Source organism: Mus caroli, chromosome 4 (genome assembly GCF_900094665.2).
Source record: "Mus caroli chromosome 4, CAROLI_EIJ_v1.1, whole genome shotgun sequence".
In the NCBI taxonomy this organism is placed as follows: domain Eukaryota; kingdom Metazoa; phylum Chordata; class Mammalia; order Rodentia; family Muridae; genus Mus; species Mus caroli.
The window spans coordinates 126165661-126185642 of NC_034573.1; the positions used below are offsets into that span (position 1 = coordinate 126165661).

General features: G+C 39.2%; 1 protein-coding gene across 5 annotated transcripts in view; it reads left to right on the plus strand.

The window, feature by feature from the left end:
• The window catches only part of Luzp1 (leucine zipper protein 1), an 84114-nt gene that overhangs the window by 24075 nt on the left and 40057 nt on the right, over positions 1-19982 (plus strand). Inside the window, exon 1 of one of the 5 annotated variants that reach the window (XM_021159897.2) lies at positions 16537-16640. The exons of the other annotated variants lie outside the window; for them this stretch is intronic. The gene's annotated coding sequence lies outside the window, so the exon portion shown is untranslated. Of the gene's footprint in view, positions 1-16536; positions 16641-19982 lie in introns of those variants that run through there. 5 annotated transcript variants of the gene reach the window in all.

The window sequence follows — 19982 nt, forward strand, 5'->3', positions numbered from 1 at the left end:
CCCCCCCCCCCATGTGGCTCTGGCTGTCCCAATTTGCTCTGTAGACCAGGCTGGCCTAAAACTCAGAGATTTACCTGCCACTTCTGCTTCCTGAGTGCTAGGTTTAAAGGTATGTGCTACAGTGCCCAGCTTTCCCCTTATTTCCCCCATCCCCATCCCCTTTCTTTTCTCCCTTTTCCACTCTGCCAGTCCCCTTATGCCAGGCATCAAATCCAGGGCTGCATGTTAGGCAAATGTTCTACCATTGAGCTACATCCCCTTTTCTTCTTGAGATATGATCTTGTCTGGCCCCAGACTACTCTATAGCCCAAATAGGACTTGAACTTGGAATCTTCCTGCCCTAAGCCTTCTCAGCAGCTAGAGCAGGTCTTGTTGCAGTGGTCTTTAAAAATATATTCTCAGAGTTGTGCAACCATCTCTACTGTTTAATGTCAGAACATTTCTATCACTTCAAAAAGAAGTCACATGCCCACTAGCAGTCACTTTCCATTCTGTGACTCACTGTTGAGCTATAAATCACTTTCTGTCTCTATGGATTTGCCTATATTGGACATTTCATATAAATGTCTGCTTCTTTTTCTTGTCAACTCAGGCTTGATAGTGTCTGACCTCTTTTACTAGGTGTAGTGTTTTCTTTTTAAAACTGAGAAAGAAAACTTTTTAAAAAAGATTTATTTATTATTATACATAAGTATACTGTAGCTGTCTAAAGTCTTCAGATGCACCAGAAGAGGGCATCAGATCTCATTACAGATGGTTGTGAGCCACCATGTGGTTGTTGGGATTTGAACTCAGGACCTCTGGAAGAGCAGTCAGTGCTCTTAACCTCTGAGCCATCTCACCAGCCCCAGTGTTTTCTTTTAATTTTGGGGTGTTTTTAATTTTTAGTTGGTTTGTGATAGGATTTTACATAGGCCAGGCTGGTCTGAAAACTTGATGTGTTACTGAAGATGATCTTGAACTCCTGATCCTCTTTCCTTTTACCTTGTAGTACTGGGCTTACAAGGGTGGGCCACTAAACTTGACACTACTGTAATGCTTTAAAGGATTTTCTTTCATATTGCAGTATGTATTGGTACTTCTTTTTAGAGGTCTCCTCCACCCCCCGCCCTTTGGATAGAGTCTTGCTATATAGTATAGCACTATTTGGCCTAGAACTATGTAATTATGCCAACCTCAAATTTGTAATCCTCCCATCTCTCTTTCCTGGGTTCTGAGATTATAGGCATGCCTGGTGAAAATTCCAGCTTTGTTTCTCATTCATTTGTGGACATTTGGGCTGTTTTTACTTCTAGTCTATTAGGAACTTTCCATCCCTTGGGTAAATACCTTGAACAGATGCAGGGTCATATACTCACTCTGCTTAATGTTTTGAGGACTTGCTGCCAACCTTCCTGGTGTTTGTGTCATTTTTATTTTACACTCCTAATAGTATGGATGGAAATTGTTTCCATATTGCTTTATTAATGCATGTCTTTTTTTATTTTTTAGTTACACTAGTGGAGGTAAAATTATTTTGATTTGCATTTACTTATTACTAATGATAAGCTAATGCTTGCTTTCTTGCAAAATCTTCCTATTTAGCTTCAGGCAGGCTTCAGACTTACAACATTCATATATTAATATGGCTTCCAATCATATATTTTGAAATTTCCTAAAGTGAAGCAGTTGGATAAATAGTATTATGAATGTTCATAACCCTTTCATACACATTAGTACTCATGGATTTATAAAATTCTTAAGGTCCTAAAAACTATTTTAATTAAATGTAATTAATATATTTAAATTAAACTAAATTTAATTAAATTATTTAATTAAATTAAAGGTAATCAAAACTATTTTATTAATGCCAATACATTACTATTTGTACTAGTGTTACAAAAGCTAATAGCCAATAATGTTGCTTATTTATGTCTTAGCCTACATAAAGAAAGCAGCATTTTGCCAGGTGGTGGTGGCACATGTCTTTAGTCCCAGCACTTGGGAGTCAGAGGCAGGTGGATTTCTAAGTTCGAGGATAGCCTGGTCTACAGAGTGAGTTCCAGGACAGCCAGGGCTACAGAGAAACCCTGTCTCGGGTGTGGTGGTGGGTGGGGGAACAGCATTTAATTGTGTTGATGAGAATTATGCTCATGACACATGTTTAAAAGCAAGAATACTAGTTTCACTTTTAAAAGTAATTGATGAAGCACCAAAACCATCAGTTTTATTAATATATTGATCCTTGAGTGCATACTGTTGTATTTGGTATGATGGGAAGTTCATGTGAAGCCCTTCTGCCTATGTCCAGTTAATACATCAAGAAAAACATTGCTGCAGTTTGAATTTCAAGCTACAGTAACATTTTTCTTTTTCAGGAAGCACTAGTTTCATTTGAAGGGGTGATTGATAGCTAAACTAAGTTTAGACTTAAACCTTTGGCTAACATCATCTTGAAAATAAATGAAATGTAGCTTGTCACTGTAAAGGAAACTGATGGTATTTATTTATTTTCAAGGATACAATTTGAGCTTCCAAGGAAAAAATAGAATTAAAGGTGACTTATTTCTGGGAGTTTGGCATTATATCCAACTTAGACTTGTTTTTAAATGACATTGGCAATACTAACTGTTTTGACACTGACAATGGAATACACTGTGAAAGTTCTGTTTATTTGATTGTTTGTTGTCACTTTAGTGACACAGCATTTTTAAATGACCAGTGTGGGCATTTACAGAGGTAAAAGATGCATTCAAAGTGAAAAACTGGTCAAAGAATTTTATATAATAGAGGTTGTTAAGAATCTACATTACAGTTAACCTTTAAAAACTTCTACCTGTCAAATTCTGGTACAATAGCAAAGAAAAATATCTCTTAATTATTTTTACAGGTTATTAAAATACCTTAATGTATACATACTTTGTGAAGTAGGGGATATTTCTTTCTTTCTTTCTTTTTTTTCTTTCTTTCTTTTTTTTTTTTTTTTTTTTTTTTTTTTTGAGACAGGGTTTCTCTGTGTAGCCCTGGCTGTCCTGGAACTCAGTCTATAGACTAGGCTGGCCTTGAAATCAGAAATCCACCTGCCTCTGCTGGGATTAAAGGTGTGCGCCACCACTGCCCAGCAGGATATTTCTTTATCCATTTCAAACAGAACACCATGTTAAAATGATTGCATATCAAAGTAAGTTTTAGAGAGCTACAGCAAACACCAAGAAGGGCCCTGGGACTGCAGTGAGACTCATTTTACTCTTTTCATCAGATTTTATTTTTTTTTTGGAGAAGTTATTGTTAAAGTTTGTAATTTCTATTGAATGTTATTAAAACTAAAATATGTTTTTAAGGTTTTCTTTTTTTTTTCCTTTTGGTTTTTTGAGACAAAGTTTCTCTTTATAACCTGGCTGTCCTGAAACTTATTCTTTAAACCAGGCTGGCTTCGAACTCACAGAGAACCACTGCCTCTGCCTCTTGAAGAGTGCTGGGATCAAAGGTGTGTGCCATTGCCATCCTTCAAAAAAATTTTTTTTAAACTCTTTTTCTTTTATGTGTATTGGTGTTTTGCCTGCATATCTGTCTGTGAGGGTGCCAGATCCCTTGAGCTGGAGTGGATGCTGGGAATTGAACTCAAAGAGTAGCCAGTGCTCTAAACCACTGAGCCATCTCTCCAGCCTGTTTTCAAGGTTTTGTTTTTTGTTCTTTGTTTTGTTTTGTTTTGTTTGGTTTTTCGAGACAGGGTTTCTCTGTATAGTCCTGGCTGTCCTGGAACTCACTCTGTAGACCAGGCTGGCCTCAAACTCAGAAATCCGCCTGCCTCTGCCTCCCAAGTGCTGGGATTAAAGGCGTGCGCCACCACGCCCGGCACTCAAGGTTTTGTTTTAAGTTTTATATAGTTAATATAGCTATCTACATATATAATATAAAAAAAGCCCTTTGAGACCTTCATTAATGCTTTAAAGTAAAGGAGACACATCTGAAAACTTGATAACTGCTGGCCTAGATTCTACACTTGTTAATACACATTTGCTTTATTTATTTATTTTTCTTATACTTTCTCATCTGAAATATTTGGAAGAAAACTGCATACATTATTCATCAATACTTAATATACTTTAGCATTAGCATTCATACAGTATTTAATTTCTGTTCATATCTAACATAACTCCTTGTTATCTAAAGTTAGAAGGATTTTCAGCTTTGTGGGCTCTAGAGTCTCTTGCTTATTAGGGAATCACAACCATAAGCACTGCATGAGTGCATGTGAGTGGCTGCGCTCTGGTAAAACTTCTGTTTATAGATCCTTGATCTAGAACAACCTTCCCAAATTTGCGTATGTATCTTTAGTGGCATTTTGAACTCAGGTCCTCAGGAAGAGTAGTATGTGCTCTTAACTACTGAGCCATCCATTGTTCCAGCCCTAAAGCTGGAACTAAAGTTCTTAACATATACTTAAGTAACAACAACAAATTTGAAAATTTGTATTTTCAAATCCTCATGAGCTTAACAAAACCCTTTTCAGATACATTGTCACTGCAGTTCTGTGGTTGGTTTTTCTGCTGGGAAGAAGAAGGGCCTTGATCCTGTTAGTTGTTTTGGCCTTGATAAGGTTTTTTTTTTTTATTTTTGTCTTTTTTTTTTTTATTCTTTATTCCTTTGTCAATATTTTATATGTTTTAGTGGTTTGGTTTCTGTGTCCTCTTAGTAGTCTCTGAATCAATTATGGTCAAGTTACTATTAAGCCTGTACTGAAAGTTAACCAGGTAGTTATAACTAGAAAAATGCACCTAATAATCCTCTATAGTATATGTTTTTGTAAGTAACTATTTGAATATGATTACCCCCAGGCTGGGGATGCAGCTCAGCAGTGTAGAGTATTTGCCTACTATGTGTGAAGACTTAGGTTTGATTTCCAGCACTGGGAAAAATAAAACCTAAACATGCCCCCCCCCCCACTACTTAATAAAATTCAGGTGTGAATGAAGGAGTACCATCTACCACAACCACAATATTATCACACCTAGAAAAATAGTTTCTCCGTCCAGATGCCTCCTGATCTCTTAGGAATGTCGTTTTTGGCTTTTTAAGAAATATTCGTTGAAAGTATAATAATTGGGGGCTGGAGAGATGATGGCTCAGTAGTTGTTGCTCTGTCAGTTCTTAGCATCCACATGGTAGCTTACAGTTGTTTGTAACACCAGCTCCAGGTGATCAGATGCCCTTTTCTGGCCTCTATATTCACCATATGTATATGGTGCACAGACATACATGGCAGCCCAAACACTCATATACATAACATAAAACTTTAAAAGGGTTTACAGTAGCTAAAGAGATATTGATATAGTTGGACAGTAAAGTTCTCACTGTGGTCTCTTTTGACATAAAAAATACCACTGTGTTTAAGTGATGCCCTGCAGGTAGCAATAACCACTTGGATTCCTTTGGTCAATAAAATATGAGATCACCAGAATGAAAACAGGAGAAGGTTTCAGGGCTTCTTTGGCTCATGTTCAAGTATTAGATTGTTCAGAATACCAGGACTGAGAACTAAGTGGTGAATCTCCTCTGTATTTGATTCCTAGCTCTGCAAAATTAAAACAAAACAACAACAACAAAATCAGTGATGAGGAGATCTCTTGAAAACAAACAAACCAAAGCAAACCAAAGCAAAGCAAAAAAGCCTAGAATGCAGCCTAACTTGGCTTATGGTAGATACTTAGTTAATAATGCATGGCTTTTAGAAGGTAGTTAATGAGTAATTTTTGTTGATTTAGAGATGCCAACAGTGCGGGGCGTGGTGGCGCATGCCTTTAATCTCAGCACTTGGAAGGCAGAGGTAGGCGGATTTCTGAGTTCGAGGCCAGCCTGGTCTACAGAGTGAGTTCCAGGCTAGCCAGGGCTACACAGAGAAACCCTGTCTCGAAAAACCAAAACCAAACCAAACCAAAACAAACCAAAACAAAAGACGCCAACAGATTGGAAGACTATAACAGAAAAGGAAACTCTTTCTTTGCTCAGTAGTTAAAACTTTTATTTGGTCGCTTTTATACATTTAATCAGTATGATGCTGTGGGAAATAAATAGAAAACAATGTTAATGATCTTTAGAAAACCTGTAGTGTTGTGTAAGAGTGAGCAAATACAGTCTTTGTATGGTTAATATTTATTGACTATGGTATGGTTAATATTTATTGCATGCTGTACAGTATTCTGGGCATTGGATATAGTGATTAAACAACACTCACAAAGTCTTTATCTTTGTAGAGTTTATAAATTATTTGGGAAAGAAAGCAGTTTAAAAAAAAAAAGACATAAAGTAGTCCAGGCCATAGTGGCAGATTCCTTTAATCCCACATTCAACATATAGAGGCAGTCAGATCTCTAAGTTTCAGGATGGCCAGAGCTACACAGAAAAACCCCGTCTCAAACAAACAAACAAACAAACATAGTAGTAGTATGATTTTGGATATAGATTCCCAGACATGTTAGGAGAGGGGTGCAGCTTTAGCCCAGATCATCAGGTAAGGCATTTCGAGGAAATTACCTTTGACCTGTGACTTGAATTACGAAGTGATAGACACCATGATATTAGGAATGGTGGGAGAGGCTGCACGGTAAGAGGCGTAATAACCAGATTCAGTAGAGTTACTTTGTGTGGTGGAGAGACATGGAGGAATCCAAGTTATATTCCATAAAACATCCAAAATATTCAATCCATTGATAGAGCCTGATGTTGGTGATGTTTAAATAGTCTTGACTTCAAGATCCTCTTGTTTCAGCTTCCAAGTGCCTGGAGTACAGATGGATGCAGCACCACACCTGTGTGAATAGGCTTGATTTTAAGAAACTGTTTATTTTTAGCCTTATGCTTGCAATTTTAGCACTTAGGAGGCTGGGGTAGGAGGAGACCAGATAGAAGCTAGCTTGGGTTAAATAGGGAGATGCTGTTTCAAAGAAAACCAAATAAAACCAAACCAGCAGACTAATTACAAAAGCCTTTAACTTGCTGAAACCGGAAGAGCCTCAGGTTTCATTAACTTTCACTTTTTCTTTCAGCGTATCCTACTAAATAATATTATATTCTTTGTCTTATTAGTAGAATTACAAAGAAGTTATATAGTTCTACAGTTTTAAGTTTGGGTTGGAGTTAGTAAAATTGTGGTGTAAACACAAGGAGCTTTTGAGTAAGAAACCATATAGCTTTCATATATGTACACACCCACGCCCACACACCCCACACACAGACACAGATTAAATCCAACTCTAATTGGATTCTGTCACTTCTGTCATGTGGTTTATACATAGATATAGCGACACATTCTGAAAATTAATGGGAAGGATTTTTTAAGCTCTGTATCTTTAGGAAAGAGCTCCTACTTAGGATAGAATTCATATTATTAATAGGTGCTGTGTAGTTGAGTTTTTTGTTGTTTAGGGATGGATGGGGAAATGTTGAACATAGTTGTTGAAATGTATTGCAAGATTTACTATCCTCACTATAGTTGAGATTTGATAGAGTCATAGTCTTTTATATTTGAGGGCTAGAAATGAGAATGCTGGGCTTAATAATATTTAAAATATTAGTCTTTATTTAGAATAATCACACACATAATGCAATCAAAACAACTCCTGTACAATTTCTCTTTCCCCTACCTTAACTCTGACTTTAAAAAACCCCTTTATTGCTTAATACCAGCCTCAACAGTGTTATCAATAGGAAAAAGTACTTTGTGGCACTAATTAGAGCTGATCCTTTCTTTTCATGTCAGTGACTGTATTCACATACTTTATAGAAAAATAAGTGTTAGAACAAATCCAGTTTTGTAAATGTTACTGTTTATTTGTTGGAGCAGGGCTTTCCCACATCAGATGTGGGTGCTCTACTGAAGATGTAGCCCAGGGCCCTCCCATAGGAGGTACATTAGCACTCTGCTTCTGGAGCCCATGCAGGTACAGGAACTACCAGCAGGGAGTGCTGAGAGAGGCTAAGCAAGTGGTAGAGAGATAATTTGGCACTTTCTAAATGTTGTCTAAAATTTGAGATTATTGAGTGTCTTTTTTTTTTTTAAGATTTATTTATTATATGTAAGTACACTGTAGCTGTCTTCAGACACTCCAGAAGAGGGCATCAGATCTCATTACGGGTGGTTGTGAGCCACCATGTGGTTGCTGGGATTTGAACTTCAGACCTTCAGAAGAGCAGTCGGGTGCTCTTACCCACTGAGCCATCTCACCAGCCTCTTGAGTGTCTTTTTATGACTGGCTGGCTTGCTTTTTTATAATTTGCTATAGAAGAATAAGCCCGACATTAGGCATGTGCTGATGGTGTTTATTGGCCTCCCCTAAGGAGAGTCCTTAGACGTCTTCTGGAGTTGTATTGTTCTCCTCCTCCCCCTGAATTTGATTTAATAGAACTGACAACAGATGTCTCAAGTGGGTCAAACCATAACATGAAAGGAGGGAATTATTGACTGGATATAGAGAAATGCAGTCCCCATCGTCCTCCCTCCGCAGTATGTGGTAAGGCTATTGTTGAAAATCCTTCTTAAAACAAAACAGTATATGATTAGATCTATATCCCAGTCTTGACTATTGAGAGACTCTGGTGCTGTTAGAGAGGTAATATCGACCCAGCCCCCGGGAAAAAAAGATGATAAGTAAACCATATCCTTTCTGAAGGACAAACTAGTTGGAATTTAAGAATCTTATGTCAGTATTTCCACTGTGGTGAGGCTGTAATGCAGTCCTTTGTAGGTTGAGTGGTGTTGCTCTACCATCAACGTTCATTGCGCACTTGTTATTTTCACATAATACTGTAATAGTGGTTTGTTTGTTTTGGTTTTGTCAAATTTGAATTTTAGGGTACCATTGTTAGATGGAAAAGCCAGAGAATTTATCACTACTTAATAATTTAAACTTAGATTTTTATTTTATATCTCCCCTTTAGTACAGTACCTGGATTGGCTTAATTTATATCCAAATTCTCTTCTGGCTTGGTGACATATACCTGTACCTCCCAGCACTTGAGACATTGAGGTGGCAGGATTGCTTAAGTCCACAAGTTCAGGGCTATCCTGGCTAACATATTCCAGACTGTATCTTAAGCAACAAAACCATTAAAAAAAAAAAACCCACCCTCTCCCAATTTTACAAAAATGGATTATGTTAAATCCAATTTTGGAAGCTGTTTTCTGTTGTTTCTTACTATTCAAAGGGAGTGAGTTTGTGAGTTTGAGCCTTTTCTACTTCCTCCCTTCTTCCTTTCCTTCCTTCCTTTTTCTTGTTTCGGTTTTGAGAGTACACACTTGTTAGTCACTGAGCTATCTCTCCAGCCCCAGGGTTGTTTTGAGGAATAAAGTGATATATAGACCTTAGTATATGCTGTCCAAGGTATTTCTGATCACAGGTGAATATAGACACATACATGGTGTGCTGGCTAGTTATATGTCAGCTTGACACAGCTAGAGTTATCTGAAAGGAGGAACCTCAATTGAGAAAATGTCTCTGTAGATCTGGCTGTAAGGCTTTTTTTTTTTTTTTTTTTTAAATGATTGATGGAGAATGGCACAGCCCATTGTGGGTGGTGCCATCCCTGGACTGGTGGTCCCGGATTCAATAAGAAAGCAGGCTAACATACTATGAGGAGCAAGCCACTAAGCAGTACTACTCCATGGCCTCTTCATCAGCTCTTGCTTTCAGGTTCCAGTCCTGTTTGAGTTCCTGTCCTGACTTCCTTCAGTGATGAACAGCAATGTGGAAGTATTAGCTGAATAAACCCTTTCCTCCCCAGATTGCTTTGGTCATGGTGGTTCATCACAGCAATAGTAACCCTAATCTAGGACATGTGGTTAATTAGTTATGTCTGGGCAGGAAGTGTCTGGCTGACCCATTGCAGAACAGAATGTAGCAATCTTTGTGTGGTATGTTGTATCGTGCTGTTGAAACTTGCAGCTCTCACATTGGTGTTCCCAGCACTGTATTTGGCTTCTCATATAGTAGGGGCCAGGTCATTCCTGTGGAATGTAAGTCCTTTGAAAACAGCTATAGATTGGATCTTTAAGCCTCAGTTGTAGTTCAGCTAGGGAGAAAATTGTATTATCATAGTAAAAGTCAGGTGGCAGAGTACCTCTCTAGGATAGTCCCTAGATTCACTTTGCTGAATGTGGTCACCATCAAAACAGGAAAGTGACTGCCTAGAGGTTAGCCAGCAAATGAGTGAGGCTAATAAGACCATATTTTGCTTTCTGAAGTAGTTCCATACACACACACACACACACACACACACACACACATACATACATATATATATTTGGCTGTTTGAGACAGGGTTTCTCTGTCTAGCCCTGGCTGTCCTGGAACTCACTTTGTAGACCAGGCTGGCCTCAGAAATCTGCCTGCCTTTGCCTCTGCCTCCCAGGTGCTGGGATTAAAGGCATGTGCCACCACTGCCCGGCTGAAGTAGTTCCATATTTATAAACATTTATAAAGGATACCTATTATATTTCAGGTATTGTTTGAGGGTCCTAGGAATACAGTGGTAGTGGTAGGGAAGCCCCTTTCCTAATGGAGTTACATTCTAGTGAGGAAGGTAAGTATTAAGTCTTAGGAAGTGCTAAGAACCATGAAGGGGGAAAAAAAAACAGGAAAAGAGCAAGCATCAAGTTAAAGATTCTTTTTTGTGGGGGCTGGAGAGATGGCTCAGTGGGTAAGAATACTGACTCACTGCTCTTCCTAAGGTCCTGAGTTCAAATCCCAAAAACTACATGGTGGCTTACAACCACCCATAATGGGATCTGGTGACCTCTTCTGGGGTGTCTGAAGACAGCTACAGTGTATTTACATTTATTTTATTTATTTTTATTTTTTTATTTTTTTGGTTTTTCGAGACAGGGTTTCTCTGTGTAGCCTTGGCTGTCCTGGCACTCACTTTGTAGACCAGGCTGTCCTCGAACTCAGAAATCCGCCTGCCTCTGCCTCCCAAGTGCTGGGATTAAAGGAGTGCGCCACCACGCCCGGCTACATTTAATTTAAAAAAAGATTCTTTTTGTTATTATTATGATTATTAATATTTGAGAAGAATTTTGCTATTTAAGTCCAGGCTGGCTTAGAATTCATTTTTACTTATCTTGACATTATAATAAAATATCTGGCAGAAACAATTTAGAGGAGAAAAGCTTTATTTTAGCTTATGATTTAGATGATACAGTACATCATGGTCAGAAAGTCATGGCCACAGTAACATTTCTGCCTGTGATGGCAGGGGCTGAGGTGATATCTCATATCTTGTCTGATTATGAAGCATAGATTAATTAGGCTGTATAACCTTCAAAGGCTCATTTTAGTGCCTCACCTCTTAAAACTCAGAGCTCCATAAAACAGTGCCACCAACTGAGACAGAGAGTACTGAATACATTAGTAGGGGAGAATAGTCCAGATTCAAGTCATTAACAGCCTGTATAAAGTAGTTTTGGATTGATGAGATGACTTAGTGGGTAAAAGCACTTGCCACTTGAGTTTGATTCCTGAAAGATCTACATGGTGGAGAGATGTGACTCCCACAAAATTGTCCTTTGCCCTTTATATACAAGCCATGCTACAGCTCTCTCCCCCATAAGTGTAATTTAAAAAACATAAAAAAGTAGTCCACTACCAGAGTGCAAATTAAAAAGTAATTGGCTCTACCACATATCCACGTATGGACATCTGAGGACAGTATCGGGAAGTTTGCAATATTAACAAGTACCAAAGTTTGAAACCAGGGTTTGAAATTTATTTTCTCTATTCTTGTCATTAGACGTCATCTTTACCCTGAGCTTAGTGGCTGTGCAGGCTAGCACCTCCTTACTTAAGACCCATTCTTGTATAATGTCCAGTGGATCTTGTATTTACTTTTTTTTTTTTTTTTTTTTTGGTTTTTCGAGACAGGGTTTCTCTGTGTAGCCCTGGCTGTCCTGGAACTCACTTTGTAGACCAAGTTGGCCTCGAACTCAGAAATCTGCCTGCCTCTGCCTCCCGAGTGCTGGGATTAAAGGCGTGCACCACAGAGCTTTAAGTCTGGCTTTAGTCTCTATTGCCTACTCTAAGATATATTGATGCCACAGCAGGAAAAAAAAAGGAGCCTTTATCTTCTTTCCTATTAGTGTTCTTAATTTTCACCTTAGCCATAAACCCAGGAGGGAGAAACCTTTGAATAGAGAAGGCCAATTCCGCTATACACTTATGTTCTACAACAAAAACCAAAAATGAAACAAAGCAAAACCTTGCTCACATTCAATACCTTGGGGATTTTCTGCTCATTGAAAATTCAAGGGCTGGAGAGATGGCTCAGTGGTTAAGAGCACTGACTGCTCTTCTGAAGGTCCTTGGTGGCTTACAACCATCCATAATGAGATCTGATGCCCTCTTCTGGAGTATCTGAAGACAGCTACAGTGTACTTACATATAATCAATCAATCAATCAATCAATCTTGAAAATTAAAGTTACTTACGATTAAATTTTCACCAGATGTAGTGACACATACCTCTAATCTTAGCACTTAGAAGGTAGAGACACATCAATCTCTTCATGTTTGAGTCTTGTCTGATTTACAGAATGTTTCAAGACAGCCTGAGCTACATAGTGAGACCCTATTTTGAAAAAAACCCAACCCCCTGTACCCCCTCCAAAAAGATGTTATAGTTTTCACACAGTATTAAGTCTCTAGCATGAAAATATCTTAGTGAAAGTAAACAAAATGAAGGCACTGAGAAGAGGTATAATGTGTAGTTTGGTTTTAAGGGAGGAGATTGCAGTCATCAGTGGCAAATGTAAGCTGTTTGTAGATGTTGAACTGGGTGCGAGAATGTCACAGCCGCTATTCTAGTGGGCAGGCACACTGTTGAAGGATGTGTATGGTTGCCCCAGCTTTAATGGCACTACTGTTAATGTCATGTTGTGGGAGACCTAATAGCTAAGATGCTTCTCTGTTAGGGCTATGCCGTGCCTGTGAGCAAGTCTGACTTTCATATCTTTTCTTGTGCAGTCAGCTCCTCTTGTGGTTGGGCTTTTTGGAAAAAATATAAACCTCTCTTCTATCAAAGAAGCTGAGAGTCAAAGAAAAGGAAATTTCCTCCACGATCTAAGTACTGGAATATAGATAATGAAGTCAGGTTTTCTTTGGTGGAGTTATCTAGTTTTCTAATAGAAAGTACCCTCAAGTCTCTGTGTGTAAACCTTTAATCCCAAATGTTCAGGAGGCAGAGGCAGGCAGATCTCTGAGTTTGAGGCTAGTCAGGTCTATACATACAGAGTTCCAGGAAAGCCGGAGGTGCCTAATGAAGCCTGTCTTAAAACAAATAAGCCAAATAAACAAACAAAACCCTGCAAATAAAATATAAGTGTCTTCTTACCCTGAATATATCTCCCTACCCTGTTATTAATCTAAGAGCTTTCATGTCTTTCCATCCTTGCAGTTGGTGGTTTCTGATTTTACCAATCCAGTGATTAGCTCATTGCAGTGGGTAGTAATTTACAATTTGCTTTTTAGTAAAAATGATGTGATGTGTAAGAGAAAAGGTCATTAAATTAAGGAATAACTGGTCTTGGGTCGCAAAGAAGTTCTATTTTCTATGGAGAGTTCACAAAGAAAGACTGGTTTTTCTGCTTAGTACTGAAGAGTAAATTCATTTTTCTTTTACCATTTACTGTATTTACTTTCTTTTGCCTTCTTTCTTCAGTGATTTGCCAATGATAGTCTTGTGAAGAGGTCTGATGTGGCAAAGGTACTACAGTTGAAGTTCTAGATACTTAGGTCTAACTTTAAGCTCATATTTCCTCTGGGACTTATTTTCCCATCTTCTGGAATCACTGCTGTGATTGGCCAGGGAATTTTAGATTTAACTCAGGAGTAAAAATGGCCTTGTTTAGTATAAATCCAGGGCTTTTCATTTCAAATTAAAAAGTTATCTTTTAGTGTTACCTAGAAACCAAGATTGAGCAGTCTTTAGTCAGGTTCCAAATTGAGGGAGAGTTTTGAAAAGTACAGACTCAGCAGAAAATAAAACTGGCTGGAAAACTAGCTCAGTGGTTAAGAGCACTTGGTTTGGTGTTCCTGCAGAAGACCCAGGTTAGTGTCCAGTACCAACATGGCATCTTACAGCTGTTCTGTATTCAGGCCCAGGGGAACAGATGCCCTCTTCTGTCCTCTGTGGGCACTGCATGTACATGGTACAGAGACATGTATGTTAGGCCACTCAGACACATAAAATTAATAAATCTCATTTTTTTTTCAACAAACATGTATTGAAGAATGTTTCTACAGAATACCACATGGACCAGTCTGATCCTGAGTTTGACTCGCGTTTCTCCTTATGCTGCCATATAGCTGTACCCTGTGCAGCAACTGGTCCTACCTTGGAGGATATGGTAGTGTTCTGTATGTGGATCCAGGTGCCTTCAAGTCCTTTGTACTCTGCTTGTGTATGTTGGATACTTTGTGATTTTCCACTGAATGTCCAAGTCCACTTTTCTTCTTCTTCACTTCATTACTTCCAGTAGTTTCACTTTGCCTCCTCTCTCTATGCCTTTTACTTCTTTTTGGTCATGCTGAGATCTTTGATAGCGTTCAGCTTCTGTACCATCCATTCTCTGGCCTCCATGGCTCTGCAGTTTGGTGGATAGACTGTAGACTGGGAGGCTACAAATCCTGCATTGTGCTTCTTGGGTGGTCTCAGGCTGAGATAATCTTTTTTTTCTTTGAGAAATGTTTCCATGAGTATAGGTTTTATAGCTAATCTAGTTTTAGTTTTGCTTTTTTAAAGAGATGGTAAAATGTTAAAAGAGCTATAGGAGCTAAGATTGTAGCTCAATTGGTAGAGAGCTTGCCTAATATCAATGTGGCCCCAGATTTATTCCAACATACATAAACTGGGTATGATATGCTCACCTGTAATCCAACACTCAAGGAGAGGCAGGAAGATTGGAAGTTCAGGTCATTCTTGCCTTCATAGTGAGTTTGAGACTTGCTTGAGCTATATGAGACCCTATCTAAAACAAAACAAAACAGCGAAAACAAACAAACAAAACACCATAAAACAACAGAAGTATATTAAAAGACTATTTGAAACTTGGATCTGTAGGAAGTGCATTAATGTGTGTCCCAAGTGACTGTTCTAATAACAAATGCCTTGTTGGGCCTTTATAGGGTGGCACAGCACTGTGGCATTTTATTGCAAAGAACAAGGAAGTCTAGTCAGCTTTTGCTTTGGGAAGGAGTGGTGACTTACTACTGAGTCTAAGATACAAAGGACATAGCTTTCTAGTTCTTTGTAGAGCCCCTCTTCTTGTGACTGGAAAAATCTGCAATTCAAACTTGTTTGGCTTTAACTATGGGAGTTTATTTTCAACACAGAAGTCACTTCAACTCAGGATAGCTTCCTAATTCTTGTAGAACACTCAGCTACTTGGATACACCTGACTCTAGAACAAACGTAAAGGCTATGCTCTAAAGTTATATAGGATACTCTGGCTCTATGCTGGACAGAGCTTCATATTCTTCTAGGTGGGTGGAGTGCCTTCCATCCCTTTCTTAATAAAAAACATTTAGCTGATTTTCAATCATGCCCTGTCTTGTCTCTCATTTTTTTTGCATTTCATTCTGGTTTGCTACAGCTCAGCTCTTCCACTTGTGGCTCAACACAAAGTGTGAGCCACAACTTGGTACATGGTTGGTAATTGGAAGAGAAACTTAAAATGCAAGAGGTGGGAAGGCATTAGGACTGTTGTTCTGTTTGAAGGGTAGCATTAGGATGAGGAATGTGAACATAGGGGAAATGTGGATTCTAAGGTTCAGTAACAATATATGTATAGATTAATTATTTGGGGAAATAGAATTTTGGGTTGCTGACAGGGCAGAAATATTTGGAGAAGCTTCCATTTTGATACAGAAGTTATTTTTAGTTTGTAGAAAAAGAGTGGTTTCATCATCATACTGGAATCTTGCAGTTATGTTTGTAACTCAAACTAATCGGCTTATGTGCCAGAGAAGTGTCAGGTGGCAAGCTCGTTTCCTCCTGAGTTTGAGGACTGCTTGGCTTAACTCCTGCAGTGCTATAGCTGGGCTGTGGGGCATTGTTAGGGGGTGTCGTGGATGACAAGGGTGAGCTGCTGCTGGTTTAGGTGCTGGCCTGAGGAGAGAACACGCATGTTGTGCTCAGCTCCATTGTATTCACTTGGGCTACACTGGCTGCCATAGGTGCTGTGTATGGTGCGTAAAACCTCTGCATGCTAGGCATATTTTGGTAAAACTGTTTTAAAACCCAGTTTGCTTGACTCAGTTGCCCAGTCTCTTGGTTCTCACCCTAGATATTTTATTTCCCACAAGTGGTTTTTAATGGATTTTAAGTTCCCAGCTATTATTCTTGTACCACACTTCCATAAATATATATGCCCAGTGTAGCTGTTAGTGTTCTTGGTTATTTTTTTTTCTTTAGTGTTTCTTATATTATTCATTGAAGAATATCTGGCTAAGTATTTAAACAATTTTAATTTTAAAATTTGGAAAAGACTGTTTAAATTACTAAGTCAGAAAAATGTAGTTTGTGGCTTAGTTTTGATTTAGGTATTTTGATCGTCGTACAGGAGAATGTAGACTCAAGAAGATGTCATTTCAACTCTTTGAAGAAGCGAGAATGGTGAGGAGAAAACAGTAGACTTAAGTAAAACAAGTGTCCTCTGAACAGTTGACTGAATGAGGGCTGGTGGGAGGGTATCTTCCTGCTGGGACATGTCTTGCCCTAATTTCTCCAGCTTTATACATAATAGAAGCTTGTGAGTATGACTGTTTGAAGTCTTGGAGATTTTTCTTCCTGGTCTGGTCTTATTTTTTCTTAAAAGAGTAAAAATGAAGGCTGGGATTGTGGCTTAGTGGTAGAGCACTTGCCTAACATATGCACAGTCCTGCATTCAGTGTCTATCACAAAAGTAACAAAAACAACTAAACAAAACTATAATAAAATAACTTGCTCCTCATCTGTGCATGCAACATAGTAGGGCTGGCTCTTGTCAAGAGGGTGCAGGTGAGCCAGCCCTTAGGGCAAGAGTGAGGGAGAACTGCTTTCTCCCATCCCCCATCATGAGAGCAGGTGAGCTGGCCCTGTCCCTGGCCAGCTGCAGTACTTGGGAGAGTAGGCCAGGTGCCATGATTGGGCAGCACAGTGGAGCTGGCTCAGGAGCTGTGTGTGTGTGTGNGGGTAAGCAGCCCCAAGGGCATGAGAGCAGGAGAGCTGACCCTGTCTCCTGCCAGTGGCAGCATTGGGTGGCCCAGCTGGAGCAGTGCTGGAGCTAGTGGCTCGGATAAGGGAGAGCTGGTACACTGACCAGCTCAGCTACCACCCAGGCCCAGATCTGTATCATCTGAGAATGATTGGGATGTGTGAAAGGGCCAGCCCTGCTGCAAGATCTCCATGACACAGGGCAACAACAAGATAATCAGGAGGAGTCCTGGTGAACATCCAGTATTGATGGTTTCACGGAAGCCAGAGAACTTGAACCAGAGCAATGAGTCATTTGCAAGTAAAGATGTGTGGACAGAGGGATACCTTGTGGGACACACTCTTACATACTACAGCTTCCGTGATGTTTTCCTCTGTGTGTTCTGTGAGGTTGCAAGAGTGCCAGTGGATATGAGGGGGCGGGAGGTGAGCAGAACTGGGGTGCATGATGTGAAACTCACAAAGAATCAATAAAAAGTTAAAACAAAAAATAGCTGGTGAAGCTGATACTCAGGGGTGGGGGATAGAGGGGGTAAGAAAAGCTTGCAGTCACAGCTAGAGGGTTACTCTATTTGGGGAGGCCAGAGGGGTGGCAGCAGTGATAAATTTCTCTCTCCTAGGCCTGAGGAAACTGCAGGGAAAACCCTTCTTCAGTTGTTTACCTCCGGCTAACAAGTTTTTTCTCTTTTCTTTTTATAAAGATTTATGTATATTTATTTTATATGAGTACACGGTAGCTGTCTTCAGACACACCAGAAGAGGATAGGATCCCATTACAGATGGTTGTAAGCTACCATGTAGGTGCTGGGAATTGAACTCAGAACCTCTGGAAGAGCAGTCTGTGCTCTTAACCGCCCCCGATAGGAATTATTTAAAAGTTGAGCCTCAGCTTTTCTTCTTAATATATAAAATAGTTTTGGCAATCTTGTAATCTGAGAGGATTGTTTGAGGACTGAGAGTGTGTGTGAGTGTAGGTCATCTGAACCATGAAGTACTGTGTAAGCAATGGGCAGTAGGAGCTATATTATTTCTTTTCTTTTGTTTTCTGAAACAGAGTCTTGGTATGTTGGCCACGCAAGTTTTGAATTCTTGCCTCAATTTTCTGAATAGCTGAAAGGTGTATTATTCAGAGAGTAAGAGTAGGGTTTGGAACAGGAAATAAACAAATAGGCACTTACAATACTGAATAAATCTAGGATCTGTCAAGAGACCTGGTTCTTACTGGATTCTTTGTTATTAGTAAAACTATAAGAAGTCCTAAGAGAAACGGAGCAGTTTGCCTAAGGGTCACAGCCAATGTTTAGGTACAGAGCTGAACTAAGATGCGATTTGCCTCACCCACTGCTGCTGTTAGCTGTGTGGGTCCCTAGTCACATCAGAACTGACCTTTGTTTTTCTCTTTGCTCTGACCATTTCCTTTTTCAGTTAAGTCCTTCCCTCCTCATTCTGCACCCACCCCCATCTTTTCATCTTTTTTTTCTCCCTCACAGTTGATATTATAATAGAAGACCAGGGAATCATGAGTTTGAGTTTTTTGACATAAAAGGTTCCAAGTACTGACTATATATTAGAATTGCTTATATGACTTTTACAAAATAACAATGTCTAAAGTTTTGATTTTATTTTTTATTTGTTTTCTTATGATTATATTATATATCTGTAGTAATCGACCCAAATTGTTCAATAAATTTTTATGTGTATATAATATAAAAATGACTTATATTAAGATACATAGCAGATCAAAACACAGACTATTTGCAGAACTCCAGACCATTCATTCCCTCATAATTCTTCATCATCATTACTGGCTCCCACAGTAAGTTGACATTAATTAAATTAATTAACTTTTATGTTTCTTTTGAAACCAGGTATTTTGTAGCCAAACTGGGTTCCAACTCACTGTGCCTTGAACTTTAGTTTCTCCTGCTTCCTTCCTAAGTGCTGAGATCATAGGTGTGCACTGCCATGTCTGGGTTTGTTTGAGACAGGGTCTTGATATGTTTGTAGCCCAGTTGTGTGGCCCATTTGGCTATTGCACCGTCTTTGTTAATTAGCTTTGTCTTTGTTGTTGCAGTACTAGGATTGAGCCTGTGGCCTTGAGCATGCTGGTGCAGCCCTGTGTCACTGAGTATACCCACCAGCCCTTCTGTTACTTTTTACATATTTTGAGACAGTGTCACTAAATTGCATAGGCTAACTTGAACTCCCTCTGTAGCTGGGGGTGGGTTGTGGGGGTTGGGGGGTGGGGATGAGCCAGAGATCCTGTCTCAACCTCTTGAATGGCTTTTATAAGTGCTCTTCAGTAGGCCTGGCTGTTTTGCCTATTGAATTTCATACAGAGTCAGATAGTATGCATTCTTTTGGTTCTGGCTCTCCCCCAACCCCCCCAACATCCTATTGATATTGAATTGTATGGCCAGGCCAAAGTTACTGGTTTTACTGTTGATGGACACTTGGGATCATACCCACTTCGGCTATGTGAGAAAGTTGCAATGAACATTTTCGCTCTAGTGTATATGTCTTGGTAGATATATGCCCTCATTACTCTTGGTTTTATATACCAAGGAATAAAATTGGTAAAAATTGCTAAGTCATTTATTCTACTTTGGTTGATACTTCCAAACATTTTTGTGGTTGTATTAGTTTTTTCTTTTTTAATAAATGAAGAACTTCACTCATTGTTGGTGGCACATACCTTTGATTCCTGCACTTGGGAGACAGAGGCAGGCGGATTTCTGAGTTCAAGGCCAGCCTGGTCTACAA